Genomic DNA, 7,430 nt, shown 5'->3' on the forward strand with positions numbered 1-7,430 from the left:
GTTCTGGTTAGCAGAGCCTCATTGATACAGTTAGGCACCACACAGGGAACTCATACAGTGCACACTTTATGAGCACTGTGGTCCTGGCTAGCAGGATCCCAGTGACACAGGCAAAAACAAACATACATACAGTAAAAATGGGGGTAAGATGCCAGGCAAGATGGTACTTTCCTACACCTGGGTACTGCGTCTTCTTCACGTCCTGAGGCCTCTGTGCACTATTTGCACAATTCCTTTGTGCACAGCCTAGCCCAGGTCCCCAGCATTCCGTCCTGCAACGCTCAACTCACTGAGTTGTTCCCTAGCGGCGTGGGACCTTCCTTTGTTGTGCTGCACCAACCGCGTTTTGCACCTCCTTTGTCCCCGTGTCCTGGGACTCCTGTGGGTGCTGTCTGACATTCTGAGGGCTCTCTAAAGTGCTGAGGGTCCCTTCTTCCTCCTCACACAGCGTTGAGGCCCTCAGGTCCCTCTTGGGTCCAGCCAGCACCATTTTGACGCAAAACGCACTTTTGTCGTAACCAAGGCTTGTTGGCTACTTCCAACATGAAGTCACGTCTGCATCCATCTTCACGTCGTGGGACATCATTTGCATCATGCAGGAAACCGCTGGCATCTTCCTAGGGTGCATTCCTGCAGTCTTCGTCCAACTGTGGACTCTTCTTTTGCAGCCTCTTCTGGGTTGGCAGGGGCTCCTGGAACTTCTTTCGACTTCTGGACTTGGTCCCCTTCTTTTGCATGTCTTCAGGTCCAGGAATCCAGCAGTTGTTGTTTCCAGGCTTGGTTGGTTACTGCAAAATCCCTATCACGAGGTGTTGTGTGTCCTAAGGGAACTTGCAGTACTTTACTCCTGTTTTTCTGGGCTCAGGGGTGGGGTAATTTACTTACCTTTATTGTATTCTTACTCTCCCAGCGATTCTGCACACACTACACTTGTCTAGGGGGGAATTCGTGATTCACATTCCACTTTCTTAGTATATGGTTTGTGTAGCCACTAGACCTATTTTCTCCCATTGCATTCTAAAGCATTTCCTATTGTTTGCACTATCCTGTTTAATTACTTACCTTATTTTAGTGTCTAGTGTATGTATTGTGTATAATACTTACCTCCAGAAGGAGTATTGGCTCTAAGATATTTTTGGTACTGTGTCACCCAAATAAACTACCTTTATTTTTGGTAACACTGAGTATTGCCTTTACTTTTGTATAAGTACTGAGAAACTATAGTGGTATTGCAAGACCTTTGCATGTCTCCTAGTTCAGCCTAAGCTGCTCTGCTATAGCTACTTCTATCAGCCTAAGCTGTTAGAACGCTAGTACTTCACTAATAAGGGATAACTGGACCTGGTATAAGATGTAAGTACCCAAGGTACCCACTACAAACCAGGCCAGCCTCCTACACCTAACTAACGGAGTTAAAGGATCCTGGTGCTAATCGTACCCACGTTGGGCATTTTCAAGATTGCCAAAAATCTTCAACCACACTAAACTTGGGCTCTTACGGCTGGGGATGTGTATGGAGAGTGTTCTATGGAAAAACCTGGTACCCTCCTACATCTAACCCTAAAATTCAAATTTAGGCAGTCTCTGTACTCCAAACAAACTCAAGAGACAGAAGCCTTCCGAAATCAAAGAAGAGCTTTCAGCAACCAGCCAGTAGACCCACACAATGGGGCAGATTTATTAAGAATTCACACAATACAGTACAGCAAGGTAAGTTGCTGCGCTGTGTTGCATGAATAAGAGAGAGCTGAAAAGCGCCATATTTACTATGGCATCAAGCTGCCACGTGACAAATGAATACCTTCAGAAAGGTCTCCAGAGTCTTTAGGCAGGCAAAAGGTAACTTTTCTAAACTTCTTTTTGTATAATACTTAAACTAAATTCAACTTTACAATTAAATTTGATTTAGTTGTACTATTAAAAAGAGTCTCTAATAATTGTGTGAAAAATTACAACACAATAAGTGAAGATCAAGTAGACAAGTAGTTATGGTTTAATTTGTCGCCACAGACTTCAGGCATCTGACACAGATGGAACATCAGGGCTAAAACCAGTGGGTTACATTCTTGAATGGTTCCTACCAAGATGCATGTTCTGCCCAGGAACTCACACACAAAGTTACTGGACAATACATCTTTCCATAATTAAGTTATGTAGGGCCTTATTTAGAGTTCGGCAGAGGGGTTCCTCTGTCACAAACATGACAGATATTCTGTCTGCCGTATTACGATTCCCATAGGATATAATGGGATTGTAATACAGCAGATGAGATATCTCTTATGTTTGTAACCCCATCCACAAAACTCTAAACCAGGCTCTCATGCCAGTTTCCTGGTTGGAAACTCACTAACCAGAAAAGTTAGAAAATTCTTTTTTTTAGCGAAGGAATCCTTCATAGAGGTGGAACAACCAACGTCAGGTCAATGATGCACACGTCTTGAGATATACAGTAAGAACATTTATAAACTGTACTCAAACTCTATATTCTGTTGCCAGAAACCTTAAACACATTTTTGAACAGTTTAACAACTTTATAAGCCTTAGTAAATTTGAAGAATTTCTCTGAAATCACTCGGGCTTTAATCAGAACCTGGTCACCAACCACCACATTCACCTCTCGTCTGACTTGAAATTTCTTTTCTCAAAACCTCCAGTCGCTGGTAACACAAATATTGATACAACTTTTGTGCCAATGCACCCACCCAGGACTTAGTTGACAATTTGGGTTTCTGCCTGCGAATAGCTCCAGGGAGTTTTCACTGTGGTATCCTGAGGAGCTGGTTTGTAATCCTTTTGTGTAACTCACACTTCCATTAAAGACCTGCAGCCTTGGCTAACTGTTTACCTTCTTTCATTATACGAATTAACCTCTCCACCACACCATAATATTAATTATTATAGTAAGCTACTTTCTTGAGTACAGTCTCACAGCCCAAAAACACTCCTTAATCTCCTTTGAACAAAATTACACACCACTGTCCGTAAGCACAACTCTACGATAACCTTTCCTAAAGAAAATGTTGGATATAGCATTTTCCACACCACAAGAGGAGATGTTATGTGCCCATATGGAAACATTGATTCACCCGAAAGAAGTCCAATAATATCTGGAGATACCTCATCCCACGGCATTTCTGGCCATCGCTGCAGTACAACTATGGCTTATTTTCAAAACAGACGTTTGCTAGTTTAAAGAGATTACTCGGCAGCTGCATGCCAGGGCGGAAGACGCAGAGGGCAGATCCTGTCGCCATAATGTGAGTTTTGTGGGGATACCTGAAAAATCTGTTCAATATGAGGGAATTATCCCACCATTTAGAGGTGTAAAGAGCACACAGAGTGCCCGGGGCTCCACCCAGGCTGGGTGTGTGACAGATAACAGCCCGTTTCTGAACTTTAAAGACCATGATGCAGTGCTCTGTGCAGCTCAGCAACAAGGTCCGTTCCATTTCAAAAATCAAATGACCATGGTGTTCTCAGATTTCATGCAAGCAGTCTAGGTCAAAAGATGATAGTTTGATAAGGTTAACCAAAAACTCCAGAAATGCAATTTGCAATATTCAATGCAATTTCCTGAAAAATTGTGAATCCTGGACAATGGGAAATTCTGGTTCTCTTCCTCCCCCGATGAGGCCTGGAACTGGCTGAATAGATGGTGTCTTGCACAGAAAACGAGACAAGGAAGTCCTTGGAATTTGCCAAATCCAGCGAAATGAGGTGCCACCAAGTAGGGACCCATGAAGAAGGTGAGGCAGATGACAACTGACATGAAGGTCAAGGGACTTGGCGACCAGAGTCGAGACATGTGTTGGGACTGGATGTCATACCTAGGACTAAGTGAACTCAGCACGCACCCTAAAGCAGAGGACCGAGAATGGTGGACACTAAAATCTAAACAGGTTTGAAGTTGGGATGGAGAGGGTGACAGACACCTCAAGCACTGGGGAGGTGGGTAGTTCTACATTCGCAGCCTGAAGCAGCAGGGTGGGGGAGGTTTCAGGGAAGTGTTTGGCACTCCAGCAGACACACGTAGAGATGCAGACTAAGACAACTTGGCACAGCCCAGACATAATACTGTTACAGGTGACTCGCTAGTGGGCAATAACTGTGCCTTACAGGGGAGGGGCCGCTAAACGGTTCCTGGTGCATACAGAATTCTCACCAAGTTCAAGGGGAGTGGGCACATTGGTCAGGAAGTTGCCCCGTTTATGGTCTCAAAGACATGATGTAATTGAACTGGATTCCAGACTAATAGACTGGGAAGGGGAGTACACCCACAAACCTTGTCCTGAGCTCCAACATTGCAATATACTGACTAAGGAAGAATATTGGCGTTTGGTGGAGGATGAGGCGAGGACTCAATATCGGTCCAAACAACGTAAGCTGTATGAGGTGGGAAACAAAGCTGGTAAATTGTTAGCATGGCTGGCGAGGCACGAGGAAAGGAGGCGTTAGATACACTAAGCAACGAACAGAGAGAAGGTAGTGGAACACACAATGTAGGAAATCTCTTGTGCCTTCACAGCTCATCTTGCGGAATTGTGCATCCGTGGGACAGGCACATGAGGAGATGACTTCTGGAGATGAAAGATTTGTCCACCTCAGCGCTGACCGGGATGAGTCGATGGCACTAGACAGGACGATTAGAATTGAGGAAATCCAGGATGCTAAATGGCCAGTATGAACTGGGAAACAACCAGCACTGTCACAACATGCAAGTCCACCTTGTTCGTAAGAGATACGAGGACACGCTGCATCGATGCGGAGGACGAAACGGATTGGACTTTTGAATATTAACTGCCCTTTTGCGTAAACTCTCAGATATACCAGATGCTGGTGACTAACTGCCAGCTAACGCTTTACGCACTGCCGGGCAAATGGGAGGGTGACCTGGTGTACCGACAGATGAAGACTGGGGGAGGCGAGCCATCACCCAACAGAAGTCACCATCAGATCAGGATTTACGAAAGTGCAACTAAAAATACTGCCTTGCACATACTATACAAAAACTAGATTGCTTTGAATGGGGAAAGCAGAGAACAATAGGTGTTTATGGGCTGTGGCTGCACATCTTCTAGGACTCGCCCAGGATACAACCATTTTTGGTTGCAGGTGGGCCGTGCCTTTCCAGAAGACCCATTGGAATGAAACCAGAAGCAGGCCACACTGAGATTATTGGAGGGTCAAACCTAGCCTAAATACACATTATTGCTTGCAATACAGCTCTCATGGCGGCCAGGAGATACCATCTTGTTTTGGAGGAGCTGGGAGTCACGGTCGAGTATGAACTGGTGAATGCAGGCTAAGCACACACTATACAGGGCCAGGGGCTGCACCTGGAAATTTGAAAATGATGGGGTCAATGGAGGGAATACAGAGATTTTGATTGACTCCAAGGGTGGTCATGATGCCTGCTACATTTGATCACGTACAGTACACTGATTTACCATAGGTGTGTCAGAATGTTTTTCTGTTTTCTACTTCAGTGTATAAAACACAATAAGAAGAATTACAAAAATTCACACAACCATCATGAGACTCCATGCATTCTTGCACAAACTCTTTCAATTGCATCTAGGGAATAGAACTGGAGTTAGGAATGACCCATCTCCTTTTGATGTGGTCACCTAACTATATAGGGGGTCATCCGCTGCCCGCCAAAGTCCCGCCGTCAGAATACCGCTGCGCGGTCAAAAGACCGCCGCGGTAATTCTGAGTTTCCCGCTGGGCTGGCGGGCGACCCCCAGAAGGTTGCCCGCCAGCCCAGCGGGAAACCCCCTTCCATGAGGATGCCGGCTCCGAATGGAGCCGGCGGAGTGGAAGGGGTGCGACGGGTGCAGTTGCACCCGTCGCGATTTTCAGTGTCTGCTTGGCAGACACTGAAAATCTTGGTGGGGCCCTGTTAGGGGGCCCCACGACACTCGTTACCGCCAGCCAGGTTCTGGCGGTCAAAACCGCCAGAACCAGGCTGGCGGTAAGGGGGTCGGAAGCAGCGCCGCCATGGAGGATTCCCTAGGGCAGCGGGAAACCGGCGGGACACCGCCGGTTTCCCGTTTCTGACCGCGGCTGTACCGCCGCGGTCAGAATGCCCATGGATGCACCATGGATCCGCGGTCCCCGGCCCTGGCGGTAGTCAACCGCCAGGGTCAGAATGACCGCCATAGTCTCCTTTCAGGGACTCATAAATCTTACCAACATTCACTCTCGTCAGAGTTCAAGCACAGTTTCAAATTAACCTAACATCTTCATCAGAAGTCCCCCATAACCACCCAGCTTAATGCCCATTTTATTCAATTCAGTGATATTGCTAAATTTCCCTTTACACACCTCTTCGGAGATGATGGTTATTCTAGAACAAGAACCGAACAACATTTTTAAATGAACCCAGTTTATATTTATTATATCAGAGGATTATTCATCAACTTTGCAAACAGGCTGTAGAGTCACTTCATCACAGACTTCTCGTACAAACGTATTCTTCACAAATTTAGGAACATCTGAACATTTTATAAAATGTTGCTTTTTTCCACAACGATTCCACACAGTTTTCCTTGCAGGATAACATTTATCATTGGCCAAGGGACCCATTTCCCCATCCCTATCCCCATCCCATTTCCTCCCTCATAGACAACCTCACCAACCTCGGACTCAAACAACTGGTCACTGCACCCACCCACTCAGCAGGACACACGCTCGACGCAATTTTCACCGCAAGCCAACACATAGCCTACATTCACACCACCAAACTCCTCTGGACTGACCACCACTGCGTCCACTTCTCCTTCGCCAACCCCCCACACACTACCATCAACACACCACACCCTACCGCTTGTGGGACAAGATCCCCACAGAACGACTAAACTCCCAACTGGCCCATAACCCCCCCCCCCACACCAACGACCCCAACACAGGAGCACACAACCTCTCCAAATGGATCACTACCTGCGCAGACACACTAGCCCCCCTCAGAAAACACATCGCCCCCGCAACATCAAGAACGCCCCATGGTTCACCCCTGAACTCCAAGACTCCAAGCGCAAATGCCACCAAGCGGAGAAAATATGGCGACTAGAACCTTCCACAACCAACTTCTCCACCCTCAAAACCACCATTCGCACCCATCACCAACTCATACGCATAGCCAAAAGAGATCACTACGAGTCATTTCTTGACAACAACTCTCAAAACAGCAAAGAACTCTTCACCATCATCAATGACCTTGCCAAACCCAGAGCCAGCAACATAGACCCCACACACACACAGCCCCTATGTGATGCCCTTTCCAACCACTTCCTCCACAAAATCCTGGACATCCACAACAGCTTCATACCACACACACCCTCCACACACACCCCTCACTCACCCAACCCAACCCCCACTTATGAACCCCCACCACACTCTCCACATGGATCCCCACCACATACGAAGAA

The sequence above is a fragment of the Pleurodeles waltl genome, chromosome 3_1, assembly GCF_031143425.1.
Source record: "Pleurodeles waltl isolate 20211129_DDA chromosome 3_1, aPleWal1.hap1.20221129, whole genome shotgun sequence".
Taxonomy (NCBI): Eukaryota; Metazoa; Chordata; class Amphibia; order Caudata; family Salamandridae; genus Pleurodeles; species Pleurodeles waltl.